Here is a 21,556-nt window from a genome sequence, read left to right as displayed (position 1 = left end):
TTCCAGCGCCCAGCTACTTGTGGCATCATGGGTCACAATAGAGACAACCGGAACACCCAGTCTACTATCAACTCCTTACTAGAGGTAGCAGACCTGGCGCCGGGCGGTCCGCCACGCCCAGCACCTGAAGGGTGAAGGAGGAACTCACGAGGCTAACCAACGTTGGGTGCCATACGGAGCAAAGAACGTACGTATCCGCTGCAAGCCGGAGTGACGTAGCAAGCCGACACAACCTATTCCCTCGACCCACTGGCTGTAGCCAGAACTCGGGAGGAAACAGGTTCCACATGAAGGCTATAGAACCTTGCGAACGTGTCCGGTGTCGCCCAGCGCCGCAGCTCTACAAATGTCTGTCAGCGAGGCGCCTTGAGCCAAAGCCCAGGAAGCGGCAACACCTCTAGTAGAGTGAGCGCGCAACCTGGGAGGACAAGGCTCACCCAGAGACTCATACGCTCGGGTGATAGCGTCCACTAACCAGTGGGCTAACCTCTGCTTGTAACAGACAAAGAGCTGATCTGAGGTTCTGAAACTTTGCGTTCTGTCAACATAAACCCACAGAGCGCGGACGGGACAGAGAAAAGCTAGGGCTGGGTCTGCCTCCTCCTGGGGCAGTGCTTGCAGGTTCACTACCTGGTCCACGAAGGGAGTGGTAGAAACCTTGGGCGCATATCCGAGCCGGGGTCTCAATACAACATGAGAAAGGCCCGGCCCGAACTCTAGGCACGATTTGTCGACCGAAAAAGCCTGTGTGTGGGTGACGTAGAGATCACCCTGTGATGAGGGGGGCGTGGTTTTCCGGAGTTTGCAGCGGGAGATTGAGGGAGGAGCCGAGCGGTAAGTAAGTGGGTCAAGTGCTAAATGACGAACACCTGTCTCTGATTGCAGTAATTGGCGTGGGGAGACCGCATAAAAGCTGGCTGGTGCAGGAGAGCGAGAGAGAGAAGGACTGGGGACTCGTACGAACACTCACAACCTGCTGGCTGACAAATGGACTGAGTTTGCACATCGGAAAGAGTTTTATGAATGGACTGAGTTTACACATCGGGAAGAGTTTGATAAAAGTGGACTGAGAGCTGAGCCCAGCAGGAAAGAGTGTCTTTATATTGTGCTGTAGTTTTACCTACGGTGAACGCGCATGTGTCGCACCTTTACTTTGTTTTTGTGTTTATTTAATAAATTCTACGAGTCCCCGTTACGCCGACCCTTGTCTTCTTTCATCCCTCAAAAAGAACCATCGTTACACACCCATTGGGTATATCAAATGAGGAAGTGCGTATTTAAATGGGCTGTGCCAGTAGGGTGATGCGATCGGTTGTAACACCCGCCCTATTGGTTGGTTATCATTCCGGCTCGACGTGCTGCAGGAGAAAAGGTATGCGTAAGTGTTTGCGTTTGATCTGTTTGCTGGGAATATGACAATAAATATTCTTTGTTGGCGCTGGTATAGGCTGGTAGTATGCGAATCAGTTGAACCACTTGACGAGCAGCTAGTCTTGGGTTGGCCAGTTGTCTATTCAGGTGAGTGGCGTTCACGTGGGTTCGCGGATGGTGTATGTGCGCTTAAAGTGTGCATCATTGCAGCGTTCTGTGGCGTTGCCGTTTAGTGGCGTCTGTACACCGGCTTCAGTTCATCTACGTTAGGGAAATCGTCATCCATGGTATGTATTGAGTATTTCTGCCATTAGAATATATTTGACCATATCCGGACTCTTAAAATCTTTGTATTGGATAGGCTGGGCATCACATGTTGCAATATCTGGCAGTAGCGCGAGCAGCCCGGTCGGCGCTGTTGTCTCGCCCGGATTTTACGATTGTGTGTTCTTTCTTTGTGTGTGTGTTTTCAGTCAACCTGGATTGTGTTTGTTTGTCTAGAAATGCCATGGTGAATTTAATTGTTGTCTAGTTTCTTTTTTTTAAAATTGATTTTCAGTTCTGTTGTTTGTGTTTTTCATTTAATTGATTTATTGAATAGCTTGACTTATTTTGCTACTTTTTGTTGTTGTGGTGTGATCCGTGACTAAAAGGAGTTTTCTTGTGTTTGTAGATTCCGTATTGTGATTTATTTTTTTCCTTTTTTTGTATGATTTTGTTATTATGGGAATGCTGGGTTTTGGGGCACGGAAGCCCAGCTGACTGTTCCATCTCGACCTAATTAATTTGTTTTGTATTATTTTGACAGTGATAAGAAGTTGGATATTGTATTGTCTGTTTATTCTTTGTATTTCCATGCAGGAGCTGAGGGCCACTTACGCGGGGGTCCTAGGGCTGTGGTAGTGGGGTCTCCCGTTCACGTGAGAGTGCTGTATTTCCGGTGTGGTGGGAGTTTTGAGTGAGCTTGTTTTGCTTTCTTTGGAGGTCACTTCAAGCCGGGGGTGCCCGAGGTGGATGTGCTTCAGCCCTGTATGGTTGTGTTGATGAATGTGTTTGGAATGTATGTGTTATTTTGATTTGTTTTCTTGTGGTGATTTACCGTTGTTGTTTATGGACATTCAGCTTTTTGATTATTTCTTTTTTTCTTTTTCCATTCTTGTGTGTCCAGTTGCAATTGAGTATTTTGCATAATGAAGGGATGATTTTTATAATATGTCTGAAGTTTGTTGAATAAAGTGTATTTTTAGAACCCATGACTCTGCCCAGTTACTCCCTGATAACGGACCTGTGTGCTTCGAGTACATAAAAGCCGGTGGCTTGTAATATATTTTTAGGGTGCAAGTCCCTAGATGGCGTAGTCGACAACCAAAATTATATCAATAGCCTAATTTTTTCTGTAGTTTAACCTGACTCCTGTCTTGCTGGTAGCCGTTCGACCACACATACTTTAATGAGGAAAACAAAAAGAGGGAGCACACACAACAAACAAAGAAACGGCAAGTATTACAGGATGAGGTGGACCAAATGAAGATGAAGAGAAGAAAGCTTCACAACAACATAAATGCACTTCTGACATCCGCAGATGAACTTCCAATTGAAGCAGAAGCCAGTGACAATATCTCTGTGCTTGCAAAATCAAATGCCCTTAGGAAAGCTGCAAAGGATAAAGAGCAAGAGCTACTGAAATATAACAAAAACTTTACGAAAATTAATGAAATGAAAAACTTGTAGCCTAGCTATGGCAGTAAAGGTCAGACCTGTGTGTTCCTCCCTTTTCACAGTTCAACAGTGGTTAACACAGCACTTTGTAGTTTGAGAAAGCAAGTTGGGTTTGAGGATAAAACAGAGTCAATGGATGAGTTCTTAAAGGGGTAGTTCAACCCAAAATAAAAATGCGTCATCATTTATTCACCCCCATGTCTTTCAAAACTATAAGACAACACAAATTAATATATTTTTAAAAAACCTGAGAAATTTCAGTTCCTTATTAAATATCTTCATGTGTGTTTCCAATATTAACAAAAGTTTGAATTAGTTTAGAATGACATGAGGGTAAGTAAATGATGATAGAAATTTTTGGGTAAATTAACCCTTTAAATTTTTTTGTGACTGATTTAGCATTTTGTTCATTGAGGTCACAAAAGGCATTATTTTAATGTAGGATTTCTAAATATTTTATTTATTATTTGCCTATTGGTTAAACAGTATTTACAAGTTTGCTGTACCTAACAGCCAATTAAGCATTGTCAATTGACTTTAGCTCTATTTTCTAATTTTCTGGTTAATTGTACATGAACATCCCTGCTGTTTCTGTAGGGGTTTACAGTTATTTAAATTTACAAAATTACAAAAATGAACAACATTGCACTGTTTTAGCATTGCAGTTTTAATAAAATGCTGTGCTTTGAACTTGACTGGGTTTGGTGTTAATTGACTTGTATGAGCAACAATAGTTACAATTTTCTAATTTACAAATTTAACATGATAGCATACACGTTTTGACTCAGAGTGTAATATGCTTGTCGGTGCTGATAGCATTGTGGGTAAGTGCGTCGCCATGTAGCGCCGTTGTGCTTCAGGAGACCTGAGTTCGAGTCCTGGCTCGTGGACTTTTCCCGATCTTCCTGTCTAGCTACTTTCCTATCCTAATAAAAGGCAAAAACGCCAATAATAAATCTTTAGAATGTAACATACTTGTTAGCAGTTGAATTTTAAAACAATTTATCAGAACAAGTTGAAGGCACACTATGCAGGAATTCTGTTTTTGTCAAACAGCGACCCCTAGAGTCGCTGTGGAGTACTTGTATTTAACGTTACTTTCGTAAATACCACTCACACAGAGCGTGACGTGTTACATAGTATACAATAGTACATTGTGTTAAATTAGTCGTTTAATGAGATCTAATCTATGTTGTTAGTGGTGAGAATTTTCACGTGAATAAATAGATATCCACATGTACTAATAGTCCAGTGGCAGAACTTTTGCCAAGCGTGTCAGAGGTTCTGGGTTCTAATCCGCACTAATTAGTATAGTTTTTTTTCCTCATCAAAACCCATTGTTTATTAGTGGTTGTATATCAGGCATAGGGTTGCACGGTGCACCGATACTTCAAAAGTTCCCGATTCTCGGAAATTAAAAACATCACGATTCCTAAATTTATTAGTATCGATACTTCTATGAATGACCGCGTTCCAGATTTGTAAAAGACGTATTTCATGTTGGTGTGTGCAACGGACGCTTCCAGTGCCTCAGGAGAGTCAGGACATTTCCCGGGGGGGGGGGGGAGGGGGGGGGGGTGTGCGGCCGCTGCCCGCTGGTCAAAATGTGCAGAGTAGAGAGTCTCCGCAACGAATAGAGAGTCTCCGCAACGGCGATAGATAGAAGTGCGCGTCCGAGTGAAGAAGGTGCGCGAGCCGCAAAAGACACTGTATCCATGCTGATAGCAGCGAAAAAGAGCGCTCAGCTTGATTTGAAAAACAACAGATTTTAGCGCAATATCTCTTATTTTTAAAAATTATTAAATTATCTATAGGCTATATGATTATAATCAGAGCATGCTGTGCATGTTTGTCAGTGATATATTTATATAAGGTTATTACAGGATTTAAAGAGCACAGACCTACGCAAAGGAGGTGTATTTGTGAAACGCCTTCTAAGAAATACTTTTCCTTTTCAGGAAAAGTATCGAAAAAGTATCGAAATCGCAATTCTTCACTTGGTATCGGTATCGAAACAATAATTTTGGTATCGTGACAACACTAATCAGGCAGGGACACTTTTTTTGTGCATTAGGTTTTGTGTAGCATATATAGAGAGTCTCTCCGCAACGGATTGAATCGCGCGTCCGTGTGAAGGCTGTGTGAGTCACAACAGAACACTATCCGTGCCACTGATCGCAGCGGCAACGAGCACTTTGGTCACTTAATTTAAAAAACAAAACATTTCAGATTGCCTCTTACTTAACAAACGAACGAAATCGATGCTCTACTAGAGTTAACTGGAGATGTTTTATTTGTTTGTATTGGTACATCTGTGCCGCGAGATGTTTCAATGGAGACATATCACACCCGCAAATTACGCCCATGCTCGTGTCTGACTCCTCGCTCGGTCAGTCTGCAGTTTCCTCTTTCTCTGTTCCTTCGACAATGCTTTCCTAGCTTTCTGCTTCTTATATGCCAAATCAGCCATAACGATAGTGTGACAAACTCAATCCCTCCCTACCTTGTTCCTGGATGGGGGGCGCGTATGTGTGCAGTGCCGTAAAGGAATTCGTTACATCGCGAGAGCTGATATCACGCGATACCTCCTGACACTGAGGCTGGCGGCCCGCCGAACCAAAGTTGCAAGTGAGGTTTTTCCACTCACAGGCACCCGGGTTGGTGCGAGATGGCCACCATTCAAACCGAAATAAGTCATATAACTATTCCAATAACTCCGAAGCTGTTCAGTTCAGCTAAAAAACCTGCATAGTTCCCCTTTAAATATGGTCGGAAAAATCTGTAGGGAAGTCTGGAAATTTGAGTCTGCAAAAGTATGGAATTTTGAAATGGAAATTGTGTAGGAACCCTGAACATAGAAAGTTGTTGAGCACGTCAATTATAACGACCCACGCTTAAAAAAAATAGTCGGGTTTAAATCAGGCTCGGGCTCATAATTAAAGTTAATGTGTCGGGCAAGGCCGGGCTCGAACACAACGTGCACAGGCTCGGGTAGGGTCGGGCTTGATTTTCTGGGCCGGACCTAAGCTCTACCTCGGGTATGCTAACACTTACAGGCACGAATCAGCCGTTTGTCCTTAGGGAACTTGGGGAGCCTCTCCCCTGTTTTTGATGTATTCGCACATCCCGCACAAACACAATAGTTAACCATTTTTTGATAGCTAGGTCTCCAATATAATGTAACTCTAGGCTTGGAGCATAGACAGTAAAAGCTTGGAGTCCCTGTTATGACGTCACACCCAGCCTAGTGGAAGGGAGGGGGTGTGCTTAAAACAACTGTAAAACGTACCAACGTTTCATATTATATTCAGCATTTTGGTATAAAACATACAAAAAAATGGTGGGGGGTTCTTATCTTTATTCTTAGTAAGCACATTGCATAATCTTCGTGAAAAATTTAACCTGCAATTTACACTTTAAAGGTGTGCCCCCTAAAAGAACAAGTGGCCCCTGCCTGGCCCCCCTAGTTACTGTGGTCTAGAGCCGCCACTGTGTGGGATTTACTCCCACCTAGCGGTGAAATTGTGTGATTACCAACTGAATATTACTTTTTAGCCCCTCCCATTCCGAGGCCATATTATTTAAAATCTGCGGCTGTCGCGAGTAATCTCCCCCTCGCATTCATCACGGTGCCACTGAGTGTAAAAACGCAAAAGGCGAAGCTCGAATTTCCAGGTATGTCCCTCTTTGGCTAATGTATTTTCAAGATGGATGCGCAACATGGCTTCCGCCATTCGAGCGGCTCGCTTGTATGTATTCTAAATGGCAGATTATACACTTACGAGAATACTTAATTAGTTGGTTGAAGTGTGTAGCGTATGGACAATGTCAGGATGGCTCGCTCATTCCAACATGTCAAAAACCTTTTAACCCTTTGAGTTTTGCCTATAACTCAACTAGGGAGCGCCAAAAAGTCTCCATCTAATGGGTCCAAATTGTCCATTGACACTTTTGTGGCACGCACGAAGGAAAGAAAACACTCAAAAAGCCAGCGATGAGCAAGCTTCAAATAGATGTTTATCAACTGAACCCCCTTTACGACAGGAAAGAATTCCTGGGGGAAGACTTAACAACGCACACGCACACACAACCAAATTTTCTTGTAATGAAACCTAAAATATGTGTAATTCTGAAAAATATACCATATATTCATGTATGCCTTTGTGTTTCTGCTTTTGTACCAAGCCTAGTTATAATTTTATAAGTGCTCATATCAAACTCTAAGAGTATATATCCACCTTTATATATGCAAAATCTACATTTCTTGGTACCGAATTTATCCTCTCGGTCTGCTTTAGGTAAAAATATATATTAGGTTATGATAAAATGTATTACACTATGTTTCCCATTCTTGATAGTAGAAAGGGGCGAAGTCTGACACCGCCATAACCCACACACCCACACAGCCTTGTTTCAGCCACACAAAGGTCTATAATGCAAGTAGTCTTTATTTCCATCGAAATCTAAACGTGTTTAGAGCTGTTTATCCCTGCTTTAAGGTGTGTGATTTCTTGATGGTTCTCAAAGGTTAACTGTTGAGTGAAATTTGCTATTTCTGTGATCTGCTTTCTCTCTTCTCCTTTCCTTACTTCCGTTATTCATTATTCTGTATATATTCGTTGTTAAAGGTAATTTGTGCTATAGCTTCATTTATTAAACCCTCATTATACTCTTTATTGTCTCTGACTGTAATCATCAAACAAAGCCTCTTAAATGTGTGATGCTAAGCTACAAGCTTGATATTGATAAATACTTTAATTAGTAATATTATCAGAAAGTTATTCTATACAAACAGAAGGATAGCTTTTCCTGATAGTGACCAGAATAATCCTTTTCGCGAAAGTGATCAGAGGATCGTCAGTAGGTTCGGTGGACGGACAACCCGATGAAATTCTGTTTAAAGGATATTCTAAAAATTGATATAGCCTATCTGTATATTATATGTGTTCATAATTGATTATAATTCGTTGTGGTTAATTGTCTATGCATATGTAGATGCAGATGGACTATATTCCCTTTTTGGGCAATTTAAAATTGTAGGTGATAACTCAGAACCCGTATGATCAGCTATTAATTATGAATTATTGATGATTGATTATACGCCATTAAAAACATTACATAAAGTCCTGTAAGTTTCTAACATAACTGAACATTAAAGACTAACATCAACTAACAACATCTTTCCATTTACTGAAAAACACATAAAATAACATTTTAATCCCTAAATTTACCCTCCTAATGCAGTCCCTTGCAAAGCATGCTGGGAGCTACAGATCCACTGCCAAGTTAGTTGTCAACAAAAATAATTCATGTAGTTTTCACACAAATAAATTAAGTAAACTTCAGTTTTAAATATATTAGGTTGATTGAACACAATTAAATTAAGTTGTGACAAAATATTAAACAAACGTGTTACTTTTGCTTATTTTAATTAATTACATTTAACAAGAGGCAAAATTTATTTTTTTGAGTGTGTGAGGTTGTAACAGTTCACTCAGATGATACAGAGAATCCCTTGGCATCCTAAAGTTTTCACGCCACTCCTCAGGCTCGACAATTCCACTCACAAAGTTATCCCACCACGCACAGCATGGTCACCAGGTCTCACCCAAAATCTCCACTCCATGTACAGTCTGAAACACAACTGTCCTCGAGTTCCCCCACTAAACAACAACTGCGAGTAAACATTCCGTCTCCTTTGAAGAAACGCAATCTGCAGTATGTACAAACTGACATTAATTTTTAACAAGGCTGTCAAAACGGAGAGCATGCAAAACAACTGCTGTACAATGTCATTCACCATCTTGGCTGAATTGGTCCTATGACTGTATCTCATGACTAAAAATGCGTCATCGTATTCAAAAGCCTCCGTTTTCACAGTCCACACTACGACGTGAAGACGGTGTTTTTAAATTTATCCGCTTTGGAGAGCGTTTTCCAAAAGCTACGTTTTCGTTGATTTAAAAACGCCGTCTCAGTGTGGAGGGAAGGGAAAAATATTAACAGAGAATAAAGTTTTCAAACGAAAACGTATTAGTGTGGACATTGCCTTAGTATGAGGCAGTTGAAGCAAATTTATACCGTCAAAATGGTATAACTATAGATAATAATAGGTTAGTAAATTGAAGCTACTGTATGCATCCTACTCCACCAACAAATACATTGAATCAATTTTATTTTATAACTGCCCATTCTAAAGTAATAAAAGCACAATGTGCTTTCACTTTTTGGCTGCAATACATTTTACTTGTTGAACGGTTCTGTCACAAACTTCTATCCCTGTGTCTTTCTAGTTAGCAGCAAGCTTTGACACCGCCTTCGAAGGAAGCTGGCAGAAGACAAAAAGCTCCTTCTTCAGGAGATAGAGAAATACAATACTCTTGTACTAGACACTGCCACAAACATTGACATTGCTGTGGTGGAGCATTCCCTCACTGGAGAGAGCACTGTGTCTCAGATATGGCTGTGGGAGGTTCATGGCATTGGTATGTAAGTTTTCAGATGCTTCACAAGAATTTATTTACTGCTCTGCTATATAGAGTATAATGAACTAAGGCATGCATGTAACATATCGAGTGTTGTAGAATTCATTTACCGGTAGTTTATGTGTGTATTTTCAGTTTTTTATTATAAATGAATTGGATAAAAAAGTACATGTTTGTAGTTACAAAACATTGCAGTGTTATTATGCAAGATTGTCTCATGTATGCATATAACTTTTATTGATTCTTAGCAAACATTTCAATCAAGAAACAATTGCATGACCAAGTGATGTTGACAATGCGACTGGAAGAGGAAACAAGCATTTTTGGTGATGGAGATGGCACAACACTGCACATGGTTGCAGAGCCTGGCAGTGGTTCTCAAGAACAAGATGGCTGAGGAGGGTAAGTTGAATAAAAACCCTGTCAATATAATTATATTATAATATATTATAAAGTATGAATAAAAAAAATCAAACCAAATCAGTCTCTCAGTTACAGAACTTGGATGCTCTGTCTGCCGTGATCATTTGGCTTTTACATAATAAAATGGGAATTATAGTTGTTCTCTATGGTCACAAGTCAGTAAGGCTTTAAAGTGTGTCACATTTGCTAGAGAGATGTGCAGATTTGTTGTACTATGGTTGTTACATGAATCTCCTCCATTGAAGTTCTTTGGCCTTATGAAGCAATCTTTATATGTAGTTTGTCTTTAATGTAATCTCTTTTGTATTTTGAAACGAAGACAAGGGAAATGAGGGACTTTGCTGTCTCTTAAGTAGAAGACTGTCTGAGGTGTCAGAAAAGTTGCAAGTCGTCCTCCAACAGTACAAGACTGCTTTAGGTCCTGAGGCCTCTGTCCTTGAATCAAGGCAATGAATCCTGTCAGTTTTGTTGACCTCATGACATTCCCTGTAGCACAACCCTTAGACCAGAATGTACGTTTTAATATTGTCTATTGGCCAGAATGCCATGAAATCTGGTAAGATCATTTGTGAGGATGACTTTGGTGACTTCATGACCTTTCCTCTATCACCACATTTAGGCCAAAATTTTAAAAACTTGCATTTACTCACACTGGGTATTCTGCTTATAATGCATTAGACAGCATGTCACAGAAAAATGCACTGTTTTATTTTTATACTTTATATTGTATATTATTACAGTTGACATCACTCGATTCCCTGTTCTGTTTGGTGATTTTCAATCAATATGCTCAATGTAGGTTATCTCTGCTCTATTTTTTCCTTATATTCTGTTATACATGATGTATGGAAAAGTAAAAACAAAAATGATTAACTTTTGTAAATGTTTGTCGTAGTCAGTTTGTGGTTTTTCACAAAAATACAAGTGAAAATACACCACGTTTATTTTTTGCTTAATTATTCACTAGAGGCTTAAAGAGTGATCAAAAACAAATTATTGACAAGATGCATAACAAGTTGAAACTATATAGTTTTTGGCAATTAGACCACATCAAGACTTTATTTTAAAAGTGTAGAGAAATGAATGATATGAAAAGGAATATTCCCCCATGGAGTTTAGACACAGGTGGTGGTGAGTGAAGGGATGAGAAGCAATGCTGAGATCTGGATGAATGTGGAGCTCAGCTCCTGATGAGCACAGTGGAGGGACCCCTCAAAGATGAATGCGATGAGGACTGGAGGTGAATGGGGTGGAAGAGAGTCGTATTGATTTGCCTTTAATGACAACTGACAGCAGGAGAGAAAAGAACAGCTTTAAACTTCAACAGCTATGACACGAAATACGATTGGTTGAAGTAGTAAAAAGCCCACATTCAGAAGAGTTTGGAGTGGAAGAGAGCGAGAGAGAGGCAGAGAGAATTTAATAGAGATGATTTAATGAGTATGAAGATGGTCAGTCTTACTTGTTGAACTTCATATTCAAGCTTCACAATTGCCAAAAGGCTGTATTTCTGAACTGTGGGCTGTGAGGTTAACTTGAGAGTGATGTCAACTGTAATAAAATAACAGTGCAATGTATAATAATGAAATATTAAATCATGTTTCTGAAGATTATCTGAAAAGGAGATTGGGTTGGATTAAGTACATTTCTATTTAAGCCTACTTGAGATTAAACACTGTGTATCACATTTATTGGAGATTTTCAAGTACCTTTTCACCACTACAGAAAGATGAGATATGACTTCAAATGCAGCACAGAAACAATGTAATAAATAAGTAGAAACCCAAATGGAGTTCAAAACATACATTTTATTTATTTTCATTAATTTGAAGAGAATCCTTTGGCTTTACTTGTTGGGTGTTTCCAATAAACATAAACCTTTTAACAAGTGTGAAGCACACATCATTACAGAACATGTATTTTAGTATAACAGTTACATTTTCCAATTTATGAAGGACCACCACCATTTGTGAAACAGAAAAGCTTAAGAAATGATTGTAGCCACACACACACAAAAAAAACATGAACAAAGTTAAAGTAAATTAATCATGAATGCAATAATTGATAAAGCAGAAAAAAACAGAAAAGCATTTCTGTTACTGTATGTGTGCTCAGTAAGCACTTCTGTAACTGTGTTTCAATTGGTGCCACAAGTTCGCTTTACTTATAGAAATAACTATACACATATAGTGTATATTGCACGCACAGAAAATTACGCACTACCAAAATCAAATGTATTCTTAATCTGCGTAGTGGAAGATAAACAGGCCTCCTGGTGCAGCTAAACAAATTTACCCAACGTTATATATCAGCAAGATGAAAATACAGATTAGTGTTGTCAATCTTCCTCTATAATCCCATTTGAAATACATTCCATATTATTTTGAATATTCAAATTATCCTAATATCTTTAATCCTGAAATATAGGCTAGTAATTTCTGCATTTGATTAATACTATTTTTTAACCCATGGGTCAAACACTTCAAGTGTTTAGAAATATAAACTGCAACTCTTTAAATCTGTCCAAATTACCTTGCTCCTCTGTAGTGCCTGCCTCCTCCACCTGTCCTGCAGTTCCTTGCCTCTTCAACCTGTCCCACAGTTCCTGCCTCTTCAACCTGTCCCACAGTTCCTGCCTCTTCAACCTGTCCCACAGTTCCTGCCTCTTCAACTTGTCCCGCAGTTCCTGCCTCTTCCACCTGTCCCGCAGTTCCTGCCTCTTCCACCTGTCCCGCAGTTCCTGCCTCTTCCACCTGTCCCGCAGTTCCTGCCTCTTCCACCTGTCCCGCAGTTCCTGCCTCTTCCACCTGTCCCGCAGTTCCTGCCTCTTCCACCTGTCCCGCAGTTCCTGCCTCTTCCACCTGTCCCGCAGTTCCTGCCTCTTCCACCTGTCCCGCAGTTCCTGCCTCTTCCACCTGTCCCGCAGTTCCTGCCTCTTCCACCTGTCCCGCAGTTCCTGCCTCTTCCACCTATCCCGCAGTTCCTGCCTCTTCAACCTGTCCCGCAGTTCCTGCCTCTTCCACCTGTCCCGCAGTTCCTGCCTCTTCCACCTGTCCCGCAGTTCCTGCCTCTTCCACCTGTCCCGCAGTTCCTGCCTCTTCCACCTGTCCCGCAGTTCCTGCCTCTTCCACCTGTCCCAGTTCCTGCCTCTTCCACCTGTCCCGCAGTTCCTGCCTCTTTTCACCTGTCCCGCAGTTCCTGCCTCTTTTCACCTGTCCCGCAGTTCCTGCCTCTTCAACCTGTCCCGCAGTTCCTGCCTCTTCCACCTGTCCCACAGTGCTTGCCGGTTGCTTGTGTTCTCCAATGGGTCACAGGGTGTAAGGTGCAGCGTAATCAGCTGATCATCATTGCCACTGGAATCCTGGGTCCATCCTGTGCAAGTTAAACAAGAGTTAGGTTTTGCTTACTTAAAACATAGAGGTTAACCTTGAGCTTAAACTGTACCTGTTTTAATTGTTAATCTGTTTGAATCATATAGTCCAATTTTTCCCAATCACATTTGTGGGCACTTAAGATTACAGGATAACTATTGATAGTGTCACGAAACTGCTCCGAGACACGAAGGTGGAGAATCCAAATGCAGTTTTTATTAAGGGGTAATCCAAAACAGGCAAGGTCAAACACAGGCAGGCAGTCCGTACAAACAAACACACAAAGCAGGCAGGGGTCAGAGGCAAAAGAGTAATCCAAAACAGGCAAGAAATCCAAAAAGACCAAGAGCCCCCCCTTTAAGTAGCGGATTCCAGACGCTCCTCAAATTGTCCAGGAGGGAGGTGGAGCGGAGGCGGACCCGGGGGTGGGATGGAGGGCCAGGCCCGTGGAGTGGAAGAGGACCTGGAGACTGCGTCAGGACGGAAGGCCAGGGTGGAGCAGGATGTGCAGGCGACCAGGGCGGAGCAGGCTGTGCAGGCAACCAGGGAGGAGCAGGCAGTTCAGGCGGCCAGGGCGAAGCAGACGACCCATCGGGCGGCCAGGGCGAAGCAGACGACCCATCGGGGCGGCCAGGTCGGTGAAGAGCCCTCGGGCGGCCACGGCACAGGAACAGAACCCGGCTCAGGAACGAACACAAGGACAGACACAAACACAGAAACAAAAATGGGTTCAGGAACAGACGCCAGCTCAGGAACAGACACTGGCTCTGGCTCAGGAACAGACACCAGAACAGTAACGGCCACAAGGACAGACACAAACACAGAAACAAACATTGGTTCAGGAGCAGATACCGGCTCCGCTGAGCGTTCAGGTTCAGGCTTGACTTGAACAGTCTCTGGATCGGCAGGCGTGACTTGAACAGTCTCTGGATCGGCAGACGTGACTTGAACAGTCTCTGGATCGGCAGACGTGACTTGAACAGTCTCTGGATCGGCAGACGTGACTTGAACAGTCTCTGGATCGGCAGACGTGACTTGAACATTCTCTGGATCGGCAGACGTGACGTGAACAGACTCTGGATCGGCCAACTTGTCCGTAGACACTGGCTCGGAGGCGGCCATCTTGTCCGTAGACACTGGCTCGGAGGCGGCCATCTTGTCCGTAGACACTGGCTCGGAGGCGGCCATCTTGTCCGTAGACACTGGCTCGGAGGCGGCCATCTTGTCCGTAGACACTGGCTCGGAGGCGGCCATCTTGTCCGTAGACACTGGCTCGGAGGCGGCCATCTTGTCCGTAGACACTGGCTCGGAGGCGGCCATCTTGTCCGTAGACTCTGGCTGGACGGTCTCTGGCTGGACGGTCTCTGGCTGGACGGTCTCTGGCTGGACTATCTGGCTGGACGGTCTCTGGCTGGACTATCTGGCTGGACGTGAAGCTCTGGCTGGACGTGAAGCTCTGGCTGGACGTGAAGCTCTGGCTGGACGTGAAGCTCTGGCTGGACGTGAAGCTCTGGCTGGACGTGGCTGACGTGAAGCTCTGCCTGGACGTGGCTGACGTGAAGCTCTGCCTGGACGTGGCTGACGTGAAGCTCTGCCTGGACGTGGCTGACGTGAAGCTCTGGCTGGACGTGGCTGACGTGAAGCTCTGGCTGGACGTGGCTGACGTGAAGCTCTGGCTGGACGTGGCTGACGTGAAGCTCTGGCTGGACGTGGCTGACGTGGCTGACGTGAAGCTCTGGCTGGACGTGGCTGACGTGAAGCTCTGGTTGGACGAGAAGCTCTGGGTCTGGCTCGGCAGGACTGAACCCTTGAACGATGGCCCTCTTGGCAGCGCGTGCAGACATAAGCGGGGGATCGGCCACGCTGGAAACCGGTCCTGTACGTCCATAGACCGATCCAGTGGCTGGCTTGATAGTTAGCAAGACGTGATGATTCCCAGGCCAGGCAGGCGAGACGTAAACTGACTCTGGCTGGGCAGACTGGACATGGAGCTGTGAAGACCCTGAACTGGACGTGGCCAGCGGTGAGGGTTCTGGGGGTACTGTGAGCTTGCAGGGTGTTTCATCAGCCAAGCCCACAGTAAATGACGTACCGCTCAAGGAGAGGGCTAGGTCGACCGACATACCCTTCTAGGGTCCAGCCGGTATAGTCCTCCGGCATCAATTGAGCAAGTCATTATCCAGCCCACTCAAAAACAGGTCCATGAGCTGGGTGTCATTTAACATTCCCAGATGACAGCAAGACAAAAAGTCCCTTGCATACCTCTCAATAGGCTGGCCATCTTGGAACACCGAAGAAAGGAACTTCCTCAGGGCCTGGTTGCTGACAACTGCTGGATCCATATGAGGCGAAGTCTTCTGTCACGAAACTGCTCCGAGACACGAAGGTGGAGAATCCAAATGCAGTTTTTATTAAGGGGTAATCCAAAACAGGCAAGGTCAAACACAGGCAGGCAGTCCGTACAAACAAACACACAAAGCAGGCAGGGGTCAGAGGCAAAAGAGTAATCCAAAACAGGCAAGAAATCCAAAAAGACCAAGAGACAAGAAAACGGGGAGAATGCTCAGAATTGCAGTGTGACACTAAAACAAGACTTCGCAGTGAGTGAAAGAATGAACCTGGTATAAATAGACAGACTAACAGGATGAGAAACAGGTGAATGCAATCAGTGAATGAGGTACAGGTGAATGTGATCAGTGATGGTAAGTCCGGGCAGTGAGTTATGGGAAATGTAGTTTGTGAGTGATAATAGTCTTATCTGGAGTGCCCTCTGGTGGCTCTCAAGGGCACTCCAGCTGGTGACCGTTACAGGTAGTCTACTAGTTGTATTAGATATCTGCAAATCTATTTTGATTGATTTTCTATGACTATAACAAATACAATATATATATTTTTGTCAGGAAAAAACAGAGTGCTCATAATATCTATTCATCGAATGACACCAAGTGTAATGTTTATATACAGACAGGGTCCAACTATTTTGTTCAGACTGGACTGTGTGTGCTAAAAAACTTTGGTCTTTATGTCTCCATGTTAGTAGCAGTGTAAGTGTGGTGTGTCCAGCCAACATTTGATGGTTTTCTTTTTCTTTGTGCTATTTCCATTAATGCTATACATTTCAACACTGTTCACAATATTGTTCCATTTGCAGAGTATATTAAGATTCATTTTCTTTTTATTAATTGACTCAGTGACCAAAAAGGAACTTTGCCAATGTCATGGGTCTAATTAGTACTTGTCCCTATAATATATTGCTTTGGTCAGAGCCTAAAGATAAAAAAACTTGGTATATGTGGGCTGAAATCGGAAATGATATATGGCTCCTACAAAAAAAATCAAACACAATAATTATAGTGTATGCATTGACGTAGTGCTGAAACCCTATTGTTATTGTTCATTTTCCCATGATGCAGCATTCTCCATCTAAAACTGATTGGGCAGAACGAACCGCAAGTCGTAGAGACTTGAAACTTTGAGGGCTGGTAGTACTCACACCACCTGCAACGTCACCAAGGCCTGCCACGATCGACCCGACGGGGGCGCTACACCGGTCAAAAGTACGGAAAGGCTCATATTGTTGGAATCCTTGGCTCAAGTCGGACAAAATGCATGCCTCGGATTTGCTTGTCACCCTGGAAAAATTGTCTTTTCCATCTATGATCTAAGTGTATTTGTTTATTTGGATCCCCATTAGCTACTACATAGGCAGTGGCTACTCTTCCTGAGGTCCCAACAAGTAAAATATAAAAAACTACATTTAATCAACAAAAATAAAAAGTCAAGTCAATGAAACATACTAACCCAACATTTATTCCAAATATCAAAATCAACAATTTACTATATATTGTGCCATTAAATGTTCCTTCAAATATTTTTTTAAACTAATTTAAAAAACATGTAACTTCAATGGTAAATCATTCCATGTCTTCATTCCTCTATACATTACAGTCTTTTGTTTTTCAGTGGTTTTCGAAACAGGACATAAAAAAACGTCCCTTTTATGCATGCCTGGTGTTAGAATTATGACTAGTACTAAAATACAACAGTTGAGACTACAGAACATCAGAACATAGAAATATTTCTTATAAAACAAAGCAGAGAGACAATCCTTCACCAGTGCATTCTTATTATATTAGCCCTTCTATTACAGTTTTAAAGTGAGTCGTGTCGCTCTGTTCTGGACTAATTGTAATTTTTCAACTAGTTCAATTTTGTAATGCACTCGACCACACCACTGGGCAATAATCTTTGCAAGAACCATTGTTTGCGCATTTTTAGAAATACAGTTCAAGTTCAAAATTTATTTGTCACATACCAGTTATAGTTTATACAACGAGCAGTGAAATGTAAGTCTGGTATTCCTATAGACTGTGTAATAAAAACATACCCTAAATATTATTTAAAAAGATGCAACAATTTTAAAATAGTATTAAAACTAACTAGTAAAGTGCATAAGTGCAGTGCCATGTATTAAACATCTTGTCACCAGAGTCCTTAAAGTGCAATGTTTTTTATGCCCGAGTTGAGTAGTCTTACGGCCTGAGGAAAGAAGCTCCTCCTGAGACTCTCCGTTTTAGCCATCAGACTACGAAGGCCTCTACCTGATTGCAGCAATTTAAACAATGAATTTCCAGAGTGAGTGGAGTCCTTGTATATCTTTAATACGACTCTACTCCGTCCGATGTAAATACCCTGCATAGATGAAAAAAGAGCATTCCTAGTTATACGCTCTGCTGTGCGCACCACTCTCTTTAAGGATTTACAATCCTGTGCTGAGCAGTTTCCTAACCACGATTAGATGCAATAAGTCAATGTACTTTCTATTGCCCCAGTATAGAAAGTTTTTAAAATTGCAAGTGAAACCCCAAATTTCCTCAGCAACTGCAGATGGTATAGCCTTTTTCTGACTGTCTTTACTTGGGCTTGAATATGATGGGTCCAGGTCAAATCCTGAGATATATGCACTCCAAGGTATTTGAAACTGCTCACTCTCTTTACTGGTGTCCCGCCGATGTTGAGGGGGGTATAGTGCCGCTGCGGCCTTTTCCTGAATTCAACAACCATCTCCTTGGTTTTTCTAACGTTCAAAGAGATTGTTTAACTGACACCATGTTGTTAATTTCTCCACCTCATCCAAATATGCAGTCTCGTTGTTATCAGCAATGAAACCCATCACAACTGTATCATCTGCAAATTTAACAATAGAAGTGGAGCTATGAGAGGACACACTGTCATACATTTAGAGGGAGTAGAGCAGGGGACTCAAAACGGGTTATAAGTCCGTCTATTGGTCCAATGAGGGTTTCCAATGATACGGGGAAGGTTACTTCTGCGTATCGCTTGCCTTTCCTTTCGCGCAACACAACAAGATTAAATGCAATATATTTTCTCATATGTATTGACTCGTTATTTCATCTGATTCCATATATGAAAAAGGTTTTAATGATATTCGTGTATCATTAACATTAGCGAATGTTTGATTATTCTTTTAGGCTATGTTTACACGGAAACGATCTGAAAAGAAAACGCAAAAGTGGCGTTGCGTTTTCACTTTTTATTCTGCGTTTAGACGAGCGTTATGGGGGGGAAATCCGCGTGCATATGGTGACGCAAAAGTGTGTGAAATTCGATGTAGTATGCACTCCAGGCGGCTAGGTGGCAATGTGAAGCACTGCCACAAAACAACACCAATATCTGAGAATATTTTGTACAACTGCTGAAAAGACTCTTGTATGTTTATCAGAGCTGCTTGGGCAACTTGAAGGTCCGACGTATGGAAATAATCCGACATGTTGGTTGTTATTTTCCTGTGCTGGCGCATGCCTGTGATGTAACCACGTACGCGACGAGAGCCACCGTGAGCAGATTTGCGTTTTTACCCTTTAGACGGGAACGCGACAGTGGAGCATTTTTAAGATTTCCACTCTGGAGGGTGGTTTCACTTTTTTACGTTTTTAAGCCCCCAAAACGCCGTCGCCGTGTAAACGAAAGGCGCATTCGATAAAATATTTTTACGTTTTCACCCGGAATCGTTCTCGTGTAAACAGGGCCTTAAACTCTGATTTTAGTTTACCCGCTTAGATCAAGAAGCTATGTCGCTCTGCGGTCCTTCTCTCAAGGCTGCACGACACGCTCCGTCAGTTCCAATCACCAATTCAGAGGTAGTTTGACTAAATATCTAGGATCTGCCGTATTCACACGTACAATCAAATATATATATATATATATATATATATATATATATATATATATATATATATATATATATGAAGAGTATCGTTGCAAAAGGAGATATATCCATTTTGAGAAATGTTGGTTATTTGACATTATTATTTAAGGCATCAACAGTCAAGTTCATTCACAATTTTTTGTACATTAAACTATTACTTGAGCTCAGTGAAGGCCAGGGACACAATATTCTTCAAATCCAGGATATTTTTTATTTAATTTTATGTCCATAAATAGTTCATAAATAAGTCAAAAACCATGCCAAAATGCAACATATTTATCTCAACATTGTCAAACATCTTAAATTGGTTAAAAAAACAATACATCATAAATATATGGAATAGTATATACAAAGATTGATTAATAATAATAAGATTCTGAGTTAGTTTTGGCCAGAACATACACAACATAACAAAAACTTTTTTTTTTTTTGCAAAACGCTATATATCCACCTTAGGCTATATTCTACTGTAATACCATTAAGAAAAGCTAGTGAATCAATGTTTTGTGTGTGTGTGTGTGTGTGTGTGTGTGTGTGTGTGTGTGTGTGTGTGTGTGTGTGTGTGTGTGTGTGTGTGTGTGTGTGTGTGTGTGTGTGTGTGTATTTTCTTGAGTGTCACATGGGCTTCAGATGCCAGTGTGTGTCATTTAGTCTACTAAAGCGTGATTGTAGAAGGCCTTGACGTTTGCTGGGGCACCAATGGCTTTAAGCAGGCTGATGATGTCCTTCTTCTTCACAGCCTTCACAGCCTTCACTGTGGTCATCATGGACAGGGGATCTGCTTTATACTGGCCCCAGTTGTTGCCTCTCTTCAGGAGAGTGTGCTGGTAGAAGGGACCGCTGAAGGTGGTTCTCACCCCCAACCCTTTGCCATCGAACTCTCCAGCACCCGGGCTTCGCTGATCTTGTAGGACCGCGTGGACTGCATGAGAGCCTTGGCTGCAGCTTTGTGGTCAAAGCTCTCCCAGTCCTTCCCGTACACATACACAGAGCCATGCTTCTTCAGGATGTTGGTGTATTTGTCTGGCAGGAGTATGGTGTCCTGCTTACGAATATCCTGCTCAATTCTTCCAAAAACTCTGTCAACAGGGAGAAACCTGGGAAACTGGGAAGGCCACGGACAGGGAAGAAGCACTCCATTTTCACATCTTTAAAGATAGTGCTTCGTAGGCTGGACAGCATTCCCACCATTGTACTGTTCTTGTTCTGTCCATAGCAGGAATCGCTGAAGAGCCTCAAATGGCCAGCCTGATGGACATCTTCGGCTAGACTGGTTCTCAGGCAGTGGTCCAAGGCAGAGGCGGTCATGTTGCTGTCTTTTCTATTTTGATTTTCAAGCCACACGTAGAGATAACGGTCACTCAGTGCCTGCAGACTCCTCTCTCCATGGTGGACCACAACACCAAACACATACATGTAAAGCTGCCTAGAGTAGTAGGTCTGGCCAATGGGAGACTTGGGCAGAGAGAGGTTCTGCATCAAAGCAGACAGTAACTGTGTCCTCCACTGCATTTAGCAATGTGTAGAACACCCGGGCTCTGCGTCGGTGGAGCATGACAGACACAATCTCTGCCTTCCTCTCTTCCTCAGTAAGGTGAGGATCTTTCATATGGAGTCTCGAGCTCTTACAGGTGGCACAGCAGTCCTTTGCTGGATGCCCAAATCCCAAGTTGAATGAGGTGCAGAAAACATTGTAATACAGGGAGTAGCTGATGTCCCTGTGGTTCTGCTCCTGGAACAGCCGGTGCATTTTGGTTACTGACATGTCACTTGGGAGGTACTTCCGTCCAGGTGCACCACGACGAGCGTAGTGGCTGGCCTTGGACATGAATGTGGACACATGCTGAACTACTGCCTGTCTGTTCTCCATCTTCTCATCAACATTTCTGGTTCCACCCCTGCACTCTGGTCTGGCTTCACCATGTTGACTGAAGTATTTCACCACTCTGGAGACTCTG

The 21,556-nt window shown here is 42.5% G+C and overlaps 1 long non-coding RNA gene across 3 annotated transcripts; it reads left to right on the top strand.

The window, feature by feature from the left end:
• Positions 1–1,242: 1,242 nt before the first annotated feature.
• Positions 1,243–2,616, top strand: LOC143718389 (uncharacterized). Of its 3 annotated transcripts, XR_013196352.1 has the most exons (5): positions 1,243–1,372; positions 1,448–1,518; positions 1,582–1,658; positions 1,733–1,836; positions 1,873–2,616. It is a non-coding gene; the product is annotated as an uncharacterized LOC143718389 (long non-coding RNA). The 3 variants fall into 3 exon arrangements; XR_013196351.1 differs by having other exon boundaries at positions 1,733–2,616; XR_013196353.1 differs by having other exon boundaries at positions 1,315–1,372; positions 1,456–1,518; positions 1,733–2,616.
• The last annotated feature ends 18,940 nt before the right edge of the window (positions 2,617–21,556 follow it).

This window comes from Siphateles boraxobius, unplaced genomic scaffold (assembly GCF_051911475.1).
Source record: "Siphateles boraxobius isolate OS27281-9 unplaced genomic scaffold, OSU_SipBor_1 61, whole genome shotgun sequence".
In the NCBI taxonomy this organism is placed as follows: domain Eukaryota; kingdom Metazoa; phylum Chordata; class Actinopteri; order Cypriniformes; family Leuciscidae; genus Siphateles; species Siphateles boraxobius.
This window is presented reverse-complemented; position numbering and strand designations above follow the sequence as displayed.